General features: G+C 45.1%; 1 protein-coding gene across 16 annotated transcripts in view; it reads right to left on the bottom strand.

The window, feature by feature from the left end:
* LOC132892138 (NACHT, LRR and PYD domains-containing protein 12-like) overlaps positions 1 to 15,187 on the bottom strand; it is a 445,190-nt gene that overhangs the window by 139,087 nt on the left and 290,916 nt on the right. The window contains exon 1 of one of the 16 annotated variants that reach the window (XM_060930543.1): positions 6,098 to 6,170. The exons of the other annotated variants lie outside the window; for them this stretch is intronic. The gene's annotated coding sequence lies outside the window, so the exon portion shown is untranslated. Of the gene's footprint in view, positions 1 to 6,097; positions 6,171 to 15,187 lie in introns of those variants that run through there. 16 annotated transcript variants of the gene reach the window in all.

A 15,187-nucleotide genomic window follows, 5' to 3' on the forward strand; every position in this document is an offset into this window, starting at 1 on the left:
CTAAATATCGCTGATCCTCATGATGACTAACTGAGTCTCAAATAATTTTACTTTCCTCTCTTGGGACAACTGCACTTTCGCCATATACGGTATATATAAATAATACAGGGCTCTCAAGTCTAATGCATTGGGACTTGTATCTCTCACGCACAGAAATTACAAGAAAGAAAGCACAACTTTATTCATCACACACTTGTGAAATTTCCTTTCTGCATGTAACCCATCTGAAGCAGTGAACACACACGAGCAATGAGCACACACACATACCCAGAGCAGTGGGCAGCCATGCCAACAGTGCTCAGGAAGCAGTTGGGAGTTCGGTGCCTCGCTCAAGGGCACCTCAGCCCAAGGCCGTCCCATGTTAACCTAACTGCATGTCTTTGGGGGAAACCGGAGCACCTGGAGGAAACCCATGCAGACACAGGGAGAACATACACACTCCACACAGAAAGGCCCCCACCAGCCACTGGGTTCGAACCCAGAACCTTCTTGCTGTGAGGCAACCGTGCTAACCACTACACCACTGTGCCACTGACACTGCCCACCAAGGTGCACCACTATTTTTTAACTGTGGACAAAGAGCAGCATCGAGCAGTTTCCTGCAGAGTTCAGAAATAGCTTCACACACACCAGTCAATAAACTGAGAAATGTAGCTACCCAACAGCCAATCAAAAAATAGCACTGTTGTATCTGGGTAAAATTTACGTGATCCCGCCAATAACTTTCCAAAGAAGCCGATGTGGTGAAGTGCAGACCGACACACACTGGACGACGCAGGAGCACCATATTCGATAAGTCGCCTACAGTAAATCATATGATTTTTAAAATTTTTTTCACGGTGCAGTTTTCATCAAATCCGGCGCTCTGATTGGCTGGCGAGCGGGTCCATATCCTACGATACAGACCCCGGTTACGGACCTCTGGCGACTCGCTCATTCACAACAACAAACAGTCGCATTTTTTGTCAACATTTATCTTTTTTTTTATAAGATTTATTTATAAGATTATCAAAAATCTTAATTTTTGCCAGCATTTCTCAGTATAATAGCATTAATTTTACAGCATGGATAGCGATAACGACAGTGTTCACAGCGAAAGCGAGTTTTACTACCCTGAGGAAGAAGAAATAAAAAAACATTTCAGGAGAAAGCTAAAAACCTGTAACTTGCTAACGCCGATCAAAACCATGGCTGAATCCTGAATGAGTCAATTTTATATAAATAGGGAACTGCATAGGCGGCAAAATGTAGTGGGTTTTTTTTCCTTCCATGGAAGTGCAGGAAGCAATTTGCATTACAGCCATGACCTCGGCCTTGAATACTTAGCCTGGGCCCGCCCATCCTAAGTGTGACGCAACACGGGGGCCCGTTGCGAACTTAGTCTGGCAAGGCAAGCTATCTCCAGCTCTCCCAAGCTCCCGAAAAATTGGGAGCCAATCAACTTTGAGCATCTCCAACGACCCTGGGTAGAGGCGTGTTCAAGGCACTGACATAGTAGAACTGCGACCTGAAGCCATAGATTGTTTACAGAATCTATGCCAGAAGCGCTTCATTCACTAAAAACATTACGAACATGGAGCAGCGGCAAGCCTTTGACACAGCGGTAGATGCTGTATTGAAAGCATTCAACGGGAAGTTCTCATTGAAAACGGAGCAAAGAGCAGCCCTGGAGGTATTTATCTTCCTGTTACTCAAGCAGTTTCCATCGTGTCACATACGTCAGAGGAAAGAGTGATGTGATTTGGTTTAAGCTTCGTCACAGCCTTTTCTGGCTTCGACCAGTAGCAAACTGAGGCATTTCAGGGAGGCGGGTCAACCACGCGCTTTGGGAAATGGTTGGGCTTAATATCTTTGCCAGACCAATGCTCGCAGAGCTTTGAAGTTGCGTTAGCCAGACTATTGAATACTGACCTCGGCCCAGAGGGCCTCGGTCACGGTATTTCACAATACGGACCTCCCAGCTGGTACAATAACATGTATATATTTCCTGAATGAAATTAGTACTTGTATCACAAAAATAATGAGAGCTGATGTTGGGGAATACTGTCTCCAGCTAATAATATTAACTATCAGTTTGCCCAGAGTCTGTGAGCTTGTCTCGCCACTTCAATCTTGAATCCTTGCTAATTTCAGCAGCTATTTTTGACACCTGTTTTTAGTCCTCGTGTTGCACACTTGAATATAAACTCAGTGTGAGGGGTTTTTTTTCTCTATTCCTTTACTGGGTACTTGCCAAACTGCAAAATACACAGATACAGTAGTAGATGGTCAGGCGCTTGTGTTTACACGGTCTCTCGCTTAGCACTACAGTCCATGTGCTTGCCTTATTTACTCCTGAGCAGTGCTCACTTTAGTGGATACTCCACCTTGTGGCCAAAAGGAGAAACCACACCTCTCTTTCTGTACTACGGAGGCGAAGTGGCCAAGTGGTTAGAGCGCTTGACCACAAAGCGAATGGTCCCCGATTCGAGCCTCGGCTCGACGGGGATCTGGGGCTTGCTCCCTGTCCACCCAGCAGTGAATGGGGACCTGGTGGAAACACTGGGGGAAGTAAGGCGGCGAGGAAAGGAACTGGCCACCCTACCTCACTATGCTGATGGCCCAGGACAAGTGCGCTCTCTAACAGGCACTCCCCCAATGTACGAATCGTATATGGGACCCTCTCTTCTTCTTCTGTACTACTTCTCATCACAGAAACTGGAGCACAGTTTCTGAGCTACATTTTACATTTTGTGAGCTACACTGCTACACAGAACAATACATATACAATACATATGAAATGAAATAACTTGAAAAATATATAGGAAAGGGTGGTGGTGGCTTATTCTGTTATTTCTTGTCCTTGCACTAGTGTAGTCATATTTCCATTGTCTGTGTTAGGTTTAACAGTTTTAGTGCATTTGTAGTAAATACAATTTCATCTTTGCATAGTCCATTTTAGTCAGTAGGCTATTTTTAGTTGTAATGTTTCATTTTTATATTTTATATCCTGGCCATGCATTAATCATTGCATTTATCTGTTTCAAAGATGTCAGGGAAGAAGCAAATGAGCATTCTCTCTCCGATGCAGAGAGGGTTTTCTCCATGGTTGGCTTAAATAAGACCAGAAACAGCTTGGCCCTTGACGGAACTCTCTTCTCAGTCATGGCTGTTAAAATGGCAGGCCTGGAACTGTTGTGTTTCAAGTGGGAGCCCCCTACCCCCGTACCGAAGGCCTCAAAATCTGTCACTAACACTTACAACACACACCAATCATAACCCCCTCCACCCCCCCCAACACCACCCTAACCCTCATCAACACCACACCCCCCATCACCAACACCATCCCTGCACTTCCCGACAAAATCTCACTCTGAACTGACTTCAAAACTTGAGATCCCTGCAAGGGCGGGTGGTGCATAAGGGCGATTGGGCGACGCACTGCCAAAACAAACAAAAAAAAAAGTTGCTTTTTTTTTTTTTTAAACAAAGTTTCACCAGCGCTGCTCTAGGCCATTTTAATCTGTCTCTGGGTATCATTGCCCAATCAGGGTGGTCTTGCTTCTAGAGTACTGCCCCCTTTGGGGCGATTTCAGTCACGTTGAAAATCGCCCAAGAGTTCACTGATAGAGTCCCATGTTAATATATTTTTTTTTTCTCCTGACTGACACTTCAATGCAATCTCTATGGGTTCCAGGGGGGCTTGCCCTAACGTGCTTACATCACTGCGAAGCGCGGCAAAGTTGCGTTCGATCCGTTCAGTTTCTGAGGTGAGATGGATGTGGAAAGCAATTCAGTGTGGTCCTTAAAAGAAGTTCCATTTAGTCAGCGATCAAATCGAGCTAAATTGGCAACAAAACAAGCTGGACCCCCCTCGACCAAATCTAAACATAAAACAAATTTCGACAAAGGGGGGGAAATCATACAGTATACTCGAGGTTTTACTTTAACATGGTACCAGCGCAAATCCTGGCGAGCTGGCTGCGAGGACGCCTCAGTGGTTTTCTGCTATCCCTGCTTACTTTTCCACCCTGGACGTGGCTCCATGGACAACACTGCTTGGACAGTCACTGGAGTTTCGGACATGCATCATTTGTCGGAGAAAATAAAAACGAGTCATCAAAGATTCACATGGGCAGCTGCCTGAAATTTTTGGCTTTTGGGAGAGTGAACATCGCTACACAGCTGGATGAGGGCTACAGGCTAGCAGTTCACCGCCACAACGATGAGGTGAGCAAGAACAGGCACATATTAAACCGGCTCATCCAATGTGTGAAACTTTGTGGAGTGTTCGAGTTAGCTCTACGAGGCAAAGATGAAACTGAGGGCTCCAGTCACCGTGGTGTTTTTCTGGGTTTGGTTGACTTCGTGACTCTCACTCTCTCTCTCTCTCACACACACACACACACACACAGTCACAGAATCCGTTCACTTTTGATGTTTTCAATGTGCATTTTTATATTTGCCACACTTTGCTCTGAGAGTTAGCACTTTGGTAATATCCTTGGTAAATACCAGTAATTGCAAGATCTAAAGATCCACTCATCTATTTATTCAACTGCTATTGTTATGTTAGCCAACTATTTACAATGTTTTGTTACAGTAATGCCGCTTTTCCACTACAAACGCGGCTGAGTCGGGCTGAGCCGTGCCGTGCTGAGTCGAGCTGAGCGGGGCTGTTGGAGTTGCATTTCGACTACAACCGCGCTGAACTGTGCTGGCTGGAAGTGGGTGGACACATTGGGTGGAGTTAGCGAAAGTGGGTGGACGTCAGGTGATGTCGTTAAGCAGCGCAAACAGTGACATCAGTGAGCTTTTAAGCGGTAGTCTCACGACCCGGATAGTAAACAATAAACATGGAGTCGTTAGTGTTGCTGGTCTTGGTGCTGTGGCTTGTTGTCACCGACAACGCGGACAGATGCTGGCAAGAGCGTATAGATGAGGCGAGGCGCATAAGGCTTCAGAAATTCGCGTAATTCGTAATTCTTCTCCTTCCGGGTTTACGGTGTTTACAGATCCCAGCGTGCTCGCGGGGCGTGTGTGGGCATGTGAGGACACTCCTCCTCACCAATCAGTGCACAGGGGAGTGTCTGCTCACGCCCCCAGCCTCACTCGGCACGGTTTGGCTCGCTTCAGCCTCACTCCAAAACGGTGCGAGTTTTAGGGGCTAAGCAGGGCTGAAGCGAGCTGAGTCGTGCTGGTTTTTGGTAGTCGAAACGCGAGCCGTGTCGGGCTGAAGCGAGCTGAAGTGAGCTGAAAAAGGGTAGTGGAAAAGGGCCATAAGTGCACTTTCCTGTTGTCCTTAAGTTGCACAGTCTGTAAAATTCTTGCTGGTCATGGAGTTTGAAGTACAAAATCTATTTACAGAACATTCTGTAGAACAGTACTTTCAAGATTGGCAAATAAATATGTATTCTTTTTTTTTTTTAAATATGGTTTCCTTTCTTATTTAGTTGTTGGACATATCTTTATAAAAGGTATCATTCACATCATACAATATTGAAATAATGTGAATAGTGAATAGGGCGTAATTGGAATTGGTCATTGTGGAGCCAAACTATTCTTCGATTGTTAAGGTTGTTTGCAACTTTACACCACAGCTTATAGCTTAGGTAGCTACAGGGAAAAGATTTCTGTAATGTGCTTCCATCTAGTGGACAGAAGTTGCATGGAACTGTGATATGCAGAGAGAAAACAAAAAAAGAGTCAATAATGTCTGGCCTATAATGTACCTGTTGAATGAGTCACATTATTGGATAATTTGTCCCTCCTGAGAAAATTTTCAGGACCTGCCACTGGATCCCTGTGTGTGTGTGTGTGTGTGTGTGTGTGTGTATATATATATTTTATATATATATATATATATATATATATATATATATATATATATATATATAAATAAATAAACTTCCGGTGTTAGTCACTAAAGTGCAAACTACCCAAAAAATTTCCAGTTAAATTCCCTCTGAGTGTTTAATAGATGAGAAACTGAATATAGAACACACAGCCGATAAACAGCAGCTTTACAGGGGAGATGATTTCAGTTCCGCAGTTTTACTGCTGTTTTTACATGAGCTCAGTCAAATACAACCACATTTCTCTCCAACACATCACTTACTTTTACTCAGCACTCCATGCTGGGCTTCATTAATCTCACCAGTTCTGCCTGGGGTTGGAGTTTATTATTGAGGCTGAAAGAGAAACACTCTGACTTCAGGAGAACTGATTCACTCCAAGTGATGTCGTTCAGGGAATGGATCGACTCTTTGATTCGGCTCTTTGAGATGAATTTTAAATTGAAAAAGCAAACAGTGAAATTGAAATGTTTACTCGTTCAGGGAGACTCTTGATGTTTTGTTGTTCTGAAGTTACACTGCAAGTCCAGTCCACTTCAATTACCAAGAAATAGAATAAAAGTGCTTTCATCAACAATAATCTCACTGTTTGTGAAAAAGACAAAAGAAGGCAGCTGAGAAAGATTTCACATTTTATCCTGATTATCACATTATTATTTTTCACAGCTACAAGATCTCCCTGTATATAACAGCTGTTTCTGATACAGTGACTAAATAGTGTAGTACTGTATATTGATTTTTTTTTCCTCTCGGAATAAAAAAATCCAGAGAATTTACACACCTGACGCTGACACACACCTGAAAGCAAGAAAAGCAAAGCACACCCAGGTGTTGTTTATTACAGCTCTTCTAAATACAGGCCATTTATTTCAGTAAACGCTGCACACAGTTTGATGGTAGTGATGGTCAGATGAATCCAAGTCTTCGAATCATGTGTCGAGTCTCAGTGACAAATGAATCCCCGTCTCGAGGAGCGGTTTCCTGAAATCACGTTACTGATGGAGAAACCACAGGGGGTGCGCTATATCTGGCAGGCCACTGGGGCCAAAACTAATGAAAGTATGTAATGTGTGGATTTGTTAACGCGTAATTGCGTGTTAACGTGTAATAATGTGTTAATATGGAGTTTCATGGAGCACCAATCTTGTTTTCCAGAATGGACCAGCACAAAATGACGCATTAACTCGTATTTTATGCTTTAAATCGTAGTTTCTGCTTTAACATGTCATTTAAATTGCATATTAACGCGATATAGGGTGTAATAATGCTCATTATACATTCGGACAGCACTACAAAATGGCGACCTGACTATGTAGTCCACTATGTAGGGAGTCATTTGGGACACAGGGAAACCTTCGCTATTCTTACACTCAGGGTGCGATTTGTCAAAAAACCAGAAGGGGGGATTTTTTTTTTTTTTTTAATCATGAAACGTCACAAAATTAAGGTATCTAACAATAGGCTAACAGCTCAATAACATCCGATGATATCAAATGAATAACACTAAATGTAAATGAAAACGAACACTAAACCAGAGATAGTAAATTCATCTTCCTATCTCTCTGACTAAATACACGAACACTAACACACAACAAAGTTCGCATTGCTTGTCGCGTTGCTGTGATGTTTCTCTCCCTCCGGATTAAATGGACAGTGACTCGAAAATCACTAAAATACATGAATACTAAATGAACAGTTTGCTCTGATGGCGCAGTTCATGTGGCCTTTTCTGCTTTCCCGTCGGTGTGCTATCCGCCGCGTTTCGCCCTTCTTTAATCCACATTTCTGCGAATTTCTCAGCAGGGAAGGAACACACGTCTGGCCCACTGACAGTGAGGAAAAGAAGGCTGTTCAGTGTGGATACATTCATTCTGTTGCGCTCATCAGTAAGGATGTGATTCATGGCGCTAAATCCACGTTCACACACTGCTGTTGACACGGGAAGCGTGGCGATGACAGAAAGCAAGTTGAGTAGATTTTCTCCTTGGACTCCGTTGAACTTGTACTGTCGAAATTCTTTCAGCAGCAGAGTGGTGTCAGAGACCTCAGCTGCCAGGGTTTTTTGAATTCTAACAAGCTTGTCTTCCCCAAACAGAATGCGCTCGCCTTCATCCTTCGGCCAGCTTAAGGGGCACAGCGCAGCACACGCAGCAAGCACACCGTTGTCGTCCAGCCTGCGCTCCACATTATCTGCCAGTGAGGTGAAGAAGTGGTCACGGAACGCACTTGCCCTCTGCTGCTCTCGGTCGCTTGGCTGGCAGATATTCACCCCCTTGAATGAGTGCATGTCGAGTTCCTGTCTCAAGCTTTTGGTGTTGGCGCCGTCAGCGAGCTTCATGGAGCGCAGGGCCCTCACTGCGATGTCCACCTCTGCATTGGCCTGGATGGCAGTGGCATCTCTCCTCTGCAGGAACAGAGACAGGGCTTTCAGAGTTTCCAGGGCATCTTTCACCAGCGCTAGTTCCATCAGAAAGATCCACTGAGTCATCTGGGAATTAATTCCCTGACACTTCGCCCTTTCTGTGGTGGATCTTGAGGTGTCTACCGCCAGCGCAGAAAAGAGACGCACCAAAGCTGGATAACTCTCCCAGAGAGCGGTCACTGACGTGCATGATGAAGACAGCCAGCGCACATCAAACACCCTGCCTATTCTGCGAGCACGCATGCCCAAATTGGAGGCGGCGATTTCAAGCTGGCGGGTGTGCTTGGGGCTCTGGGAGAAAAATGCATACAGGCAATCTGTAAACATCTGAAAATGACTTGCGTCTGTTGTGTGCTTCACCGCATCATGGACTGCAAGTTCCAATTTGTGATTCATGCAGTGAATTACAGTAAGGTCAGGATTAATCTCATCGCGCAGGAGAGTGGCAGCTCACATGTATCGGCCCAGCATAGCGGCGGCCCCGTCAGTCGCGAAACCAATCAACCGGGAGCGCAGCATTTCCTTGGTAATGCCATCTCTCTCCAGGGTGTCCAGCAACGTGTCTCGTATGGCAGAACCCGTGCATGATTCCAATTCAATTAATTGATAGAAGTTGCAAACCTCTCCATCAAAGGGAATGCGAATGTAAACTATGAGACATGTTTTATTTGAGACGGTCGTGCTCTCGTCGATGAGGATGCTGAATTTGGCAGGTGATTTTGTTATGAACCCTACTAATTTGCTTGCCATTTTCTGGGCGATGAACATCAGCATACTCTGACAGGCTTTGTCGGGGGGCAGCATTGACCCTACATCAACCCCATTCAGTTCTTGCAGTTCGATCACCTGTGGCAGCATTTTGAATGACAGGTCGTTCTGGCAGATCATGTACGCAGTGCGCACGCAGTGCGCATACAGTACGCTGTGGCCCGTACCCTCTCCTCATTCTTCCTCCACAGACTTGCGCTTACATTATTGGCAGTTTCAAATGCTGCATCATGTCTCTTTTGGAGAATTTCAAGGCATTTCATGTGGGACTGGCATTTGCCATGCTTGTTAATTTTATCATTCAGCTTTTTAGCTGAGCTGGTTTTAACACCATTCACAAATGCCGGATCAATGTGGAGGTGCTCGTCTGTGTTGGGGCCTAAAGTTTTTACTTCAGAGCAAGCTGCACATTTCACTGACCCATCATTTGACACCTTTAGCCACTCTCGACCCTCTTGCCATTTAGCAAATCGTGCCAGCTCTAGACAGCCACCAACCGCATGCTGCGAGATGTGCCCAGACTCGTGAACAACGTCATCTTCTCTACGGGACTTATCCTGGGCATCCTCCTCCTGTTCATCCTTTGTGCTGCAGGTAAGTGTGGATGTTGGGTTTGATTGTTTTTTTTTTTTTTATTTGCTGGCCCAACGAAGAACGATGAAATACTGCTCTAGACGCGTTTCATTTTCACACGTTTTCATTAGCAATGCTAATTTCTATGGAAGCCAAGAGAGGCCCTTCATATAATCCTTTTTTTATTCACCTTGTTATCCAGAGATAACGACATAATTAATTCAGGATCTTGAGAAAACAACACAACTAATTCGAGATCTCGAGAAAACAAAACTGTTATTCCGAGATCTCGAGAAAACAAAACCGTTATTTCATGATCTCGAGTAAACAGCTGAGAAATGGTTCATTCAGGTGTGCCAAGAGACTTGTGATATGCTGACTTTGGGGCTATTTCTCATTCTGTATAGACGCAACTTTGGTCATTAGAATGTCTGGAATAATCGATCACCTAATAAGGCAATATTTTGATCAGGGGTTGACACAGGGAGAGATTGCATTAAGTCTTTTAATAGGGGATAATTTCAAAATTAGTCCACGGCACCTCCGCAGAAGACTGGCCCGGCTTCGTCTCTACCGACGGAGATACAGTGATCCAGCTGAGATCATGAAATAATTTTGTTTTCTCGAGATTTCGAATTAATTATGTCGTTATCTCGGAATAACAGTTTTGTTTTCTCGAGATCTCAAATTAGTTGTTGTTTTCTCGAGATCCTGAATTAATTATGTCATCTCGGAATAACGGTGTTTTCTCGAGATCCTGAATTAATTATGTCGTTATCTCGGGATAACAAGGTGAATAAAAAAAGATTATATGAAGGGCCTCTCGCGGCTTCCGTAAATTTCCGTATAGAACGCAAAGATATTGTTATTATCTACAATGTATCTATTTGCTGGGGACGTTCGTGAACATCAAAGCTGCCACTTCGGGTCATTTTGAAAGTGAGTGCAATGTAGACCATAGAAAACTGTGTCACAACATGCCTGTCATGTCAACTTTTTTTTTTTTTTTGATTTGTTTGTTTTATTGATGGGGTTGTCCCCGAGGATTTTTTTTTTTTCAGCAGAGATAAAAACCAGAGGGGGGGGATGATCCCCCCCCAGCAAATCGCACCCAGCTTACACTCATTCTTACAATTTTATACTCGTTCTTATGTACTATTGTCATACTTATGTAATAATTGTAAAACTTATGCATATGTGCTATTGTTATACTCATTCTTACAACATAACACGAGAGCAGCTGTTCATATCATGAGATCACCATTCATCATTCTGGTGATACACATGCGCAGTGTGCAGTTGTTACACTCTTACAGCATGAGGACACTGTACATGAGGGAGTAGCCACAGAAACCTTGACCTTAACCGGATGACCCTCAAAATTTGGAGGTTCTATTTGAGACCAATGCCCATCTATCCTGAAAGTTTCATGAAGCCTGGACCAGCCGTTTTCCTGTAATATTGTTTGCAAAAAAAACAATGAAACCCGACCGAAAACAATGCCTCGCCCCATGGTGGACTCCGTCCCGGGGTGAGGTAATTAAATAAACATGCAGTGAATGCAGCTTGATTACAGGCACGTCACTCAGCCTAATTCTGGCTCTGAAGCAAAGATCAAGGTTTGACTTGAACGCTCAGAGGTGTGGTTATAACATACAGCACTAAGGAATGTGAGTATAGAATACCACATGCTAATGAATCAGGCCGCGTAGAGCTCGACGCAGACAATGAAATAGGAAGTTTCGTCCATAAAGCCTTCAGCTGCCTAAAACTTAATGAGTCTACCGCTGTACTATTTCTGATTTCAAACAAATTCTGCTTGAGTTACGACAAGCATTTCTTACACAGTACATGTTAACATCACACTTTGGTTAATTTTGGCCCCAATGCCTTTCCATAGTATTGGTTCGCCTCAGGGGCGAACCAATCCGGAAGTGACGCAATGCAATTCGGGGTTTGTTAATGTCTGTGAAGATTCTCAGGTGGGGTTTACATTAGACCGTATCAGCGGATCATCAGATTAACGTTTTTAAAACGATTAGCGTGCACACAGCAACGCCAATGCACGATTCGCGTGCACACAGCAACGCCAATACACGGATACGCTCGGCTCCGCAGGCATGCTGCGCTCCAAATCACTCCGCCCTGAACAGCGAGTGCCCTCTGGAGGGTGCGCACTCCGGCCCTGCGCAGCTCAGAGAGCGCGAGTGAAGCGCACGAGCAGTGATTCGGGACTGAGCCGCTGTGTGTGTGATCCTAGTGCATATCGGGCATGCGCGTCACTTACCACTTGCAAGTGGAAGGATGGCAAGCCTAAAGACAATCATAACTACACAATGGGCAGTATTTGCATCGGTATTTGCAGTATTTTCAGACTTTTATACTCTTTAATGAAAGGTGATACAAGGCGAAAGTCCGCGCCGTTTTTCAGCAGTCGCGTCACATGACCAACGCCAGCGAATCAGGAAGGTCGATGTCACAGTGACATTGTCCAATGACGACGCCAGCTAGAGCTCAGCACAGCGTATCCGCGTATCTCAATGTTTACACAGCACCGGACCAGACACGATCTGGATTGAATACGTGGACCCTGGCGGATTCCCGTTTCCTGGCGTTTCCAGGCGTTTTAATGTAAACGGACAGTGCATCCGCGAAGAAAACGAGACAGATACAGTCTAATGTAAACTTGGCCTCAGTCATCCAGGTCATGGTAACTGTGGGTGGTAAAAGAGAGCAACTTGACTTGCTTGAAGATTCTTGAAGACGTTTCACCTCTCATCCGAAAGGCTTCTTCAGTTCTGTCTGACTAGTAGGGAATATCAGGTATTTATCCTCTCATGGATGAAAAGCTCATCTAAGGTGTCGTTGAGTCATCCTGTTGGTGTGGGTCACTGGGGGCTGAATGTGAATGGCCTCGAGAGTCGTTAGGGTGATCAATGGATTGCCCATTAAGGTGATCAATGGAATGCTGATTCTCTCTGTCCTCCTGTATGCCACTGAAAACAACTGGATTTTGGTGTGCATTCAGTTGTCTGGGAAGTGTGCAAAGGACTGCATTGTAGGTGGCTGATAAATGATGTCTAATGGCCCTTTTCCACTACCCTTTTTCAGCTCACTTCAGCTCACTTCAGCCCAACATGGCTCGCATTTCGACTACCTCAGAGCAGCACGACTGAGCTCACTTCAGCCTTACTCAGCACCCAAACCTCGCACCGTTTTGCAGTGGGGCTGAACTGAGCCAAACCGAGCTGAGTGAGGCTAGGGGCGTGAGGAGACACTCCCCTGTACACTGATTGTTGAGGAGGAGTGTCCTCACATGCCCACATACGCCCCGCGAGCACGCTGGGAGCCACCATCTGTAAACACCGTAAACCCATAAGAAGAAGAATTACAACAAATTATGCGCCTCACCTCATCTATACGCTCTTGCCAGTATCTGTTGGCGTTGTCGGTGACAACAAGCCACAGCACCAAGACCAGCAACACTAACGACTCCATGTCCTCCATGTTTATTGTTTACTATCCGGGTCGTGAGACTACCGCTTAAAAGGTCACTGATGTCACTGTTTGCGCCGCCTAATGACATCACGTGACGTCCATCCACTTTTGCTAACTCCACCCAATGTGTCCACCCACTTCCAGCCAGCACGGTTCAGCGCAGTTGTAGTCAAAATGCAACCCCAACAGCCCCGCTCAGCTCGACTCAGCCCAACTCAGCATGGCACGGCTCAGCCCAACTCGGCCGCGTTGGTAGTCGAAAAGCACCATTAGTCGAAAAGCACCTTTTTCGTTTCCGGTTGAGAGTACGTCGTGCGCATTCTGGCTGCCGCTTCTCACCAGAGCTCTTATTCTATTTCTTTTTCTATTTTTTTTCTTTCCTGTGTGTTTGTGTAGTTTGGTGTTTGAGTGTTTTGTCCGCCGGTTGTGGTGTAGCTCCGGACCCAGTTTGGGGCATCGGTTCCCTCCAGGCCTTGGTTCGCTGTGGGTGATGCCTGCACTCCCAGTTGTGGACTGCAGTGAGCCTGTTGCTCAATTTACATCGTGGTTGTCCAGCGCTCTGTGCTTTAACGCTTGGCGTGATGTTCCGAGCGATGTTGCTCGGTGGCGTCGCGGCGGCTGTGCAGGCGGTTTGGGACACACCAGCGCTCTGCGTGGCGGAGCTTCTCTGCTCGCTGTTTGGATCCACGGCGTGGTGTTCGAGCGATGTTGCTGACGGCGTCACGGCAGCAGTGCTGGAGATGTGGGACTTGTTTTCATGCGCCTTTTGGTGGGACTGTGGCTGCTACACCACGGGAATTACATCCTGACCCCTACTTGGTGGACTTTTTACTTTTTATTTTATATATATATATATATATATAATATATATATATATATATATATAAATATTTTTTTCTTTCCTTGTAAAGCATCCTTGGGTTTTCTGAAAGGCGCTATATAAATGTTTATTATTATTATTATTATTATTATTAGTCCCCTACCTCTGTTCAGTGATGGCCGTTCCAGGTTGACAAAAATGGCTTCTTTAACTCCTCACTCATACCAACGATCCTCTCTGGCTAAAATGCGTATGTTGCAATCCTGAAAAGAGTGTCCTTTGTTGTTAAGATGAAGGTAGACAGCAGAGTCCTGGCCTGAGGAACTGACTCTCCTGTGTTGAGCCATACGCCTGTGAAGCGGTTGTTTGGTCTCGCCAATATACGACTCTGTGCATTCCTCACTGCACTGAATTGCGTACACTACGTTGTCCTGTTTGTGTCTGGGTATTCTGTCCTTAGGGTGGACCAGTTTCTGCTTCAGGGTGTTACTGGGTCTGAAACATACTGGAATGTTGTGTTTGTAGAAGATCCTCCTGAGTTTCTCAGATAGACCAGAGATGTAGGGAATGACAATGTTCTTGCGTTTGTTCCTGTTATCCTCCTTGTCCGTTATGTTCCTTTTTCTGCTCTTGAAGAAAGACCAATTGGGATACCTGCAGTTCTGAAGTGCTTTCCTGATGTGATTCTGCTCCTTCTCTTTTCCCTCTACCGTTGTAGGGATGTTCTGAGCCCTGTGTTGCAAGGTCCTAATGACCCCCAATTTGTGTTCCAGTGGGTGGTGAGAGTCGAAGAGTAGGTACTGGTCCGTGTGTGTGGGTTTCCGGTAGACCTCGATGCTAAGGCTTCTGTCTTGTCTAATGTGTACATCACAATCCAAGAAGGCTAGATTATTCCCAATTACGTCCTCCCGAGTGAAATTGATGTTGATATCCACTGCATTTCATTTGTTAATGTGGAAACTGGCGCGCTGTAAACTGACACTCCGACATTTTTTTTTATTCTCCAACTATAAAACTGGATATAAGATCAACTAAATATAATAAATCTGTATTTCAACGGCACTTTGGTCTCATTTCTTTGTATAAAAACACAACTTCTTTTGGCTGCTCCCGATTAGGGGTTGCCACAGCGGATCTTTCATCTCCATTGCTCCCTGTCTTCCGCATCCTTCTCTACCACACCTGCCACTTTCATGTCCTCTCTCACCACATCCATGCATCTCCTCTTTGGCCTTCCTCATCCTTGTTTGCCTGGCAGCTCCATCCTCAACA

Source organism: Neoarius graeffei, chromosome 1 (genome assembly GCF_027579695.1).
Source record: "Neoarius graeffei isolate fNeoGra1 chromosome 1, fNeoGra1.pri, whole genome shotgun sequence".
NCBI lineage: Eukaryota > Metazoa > Chordata > Actinopteri > Siluriformes > Ariidae > Neoarius > Neoarius graeffei.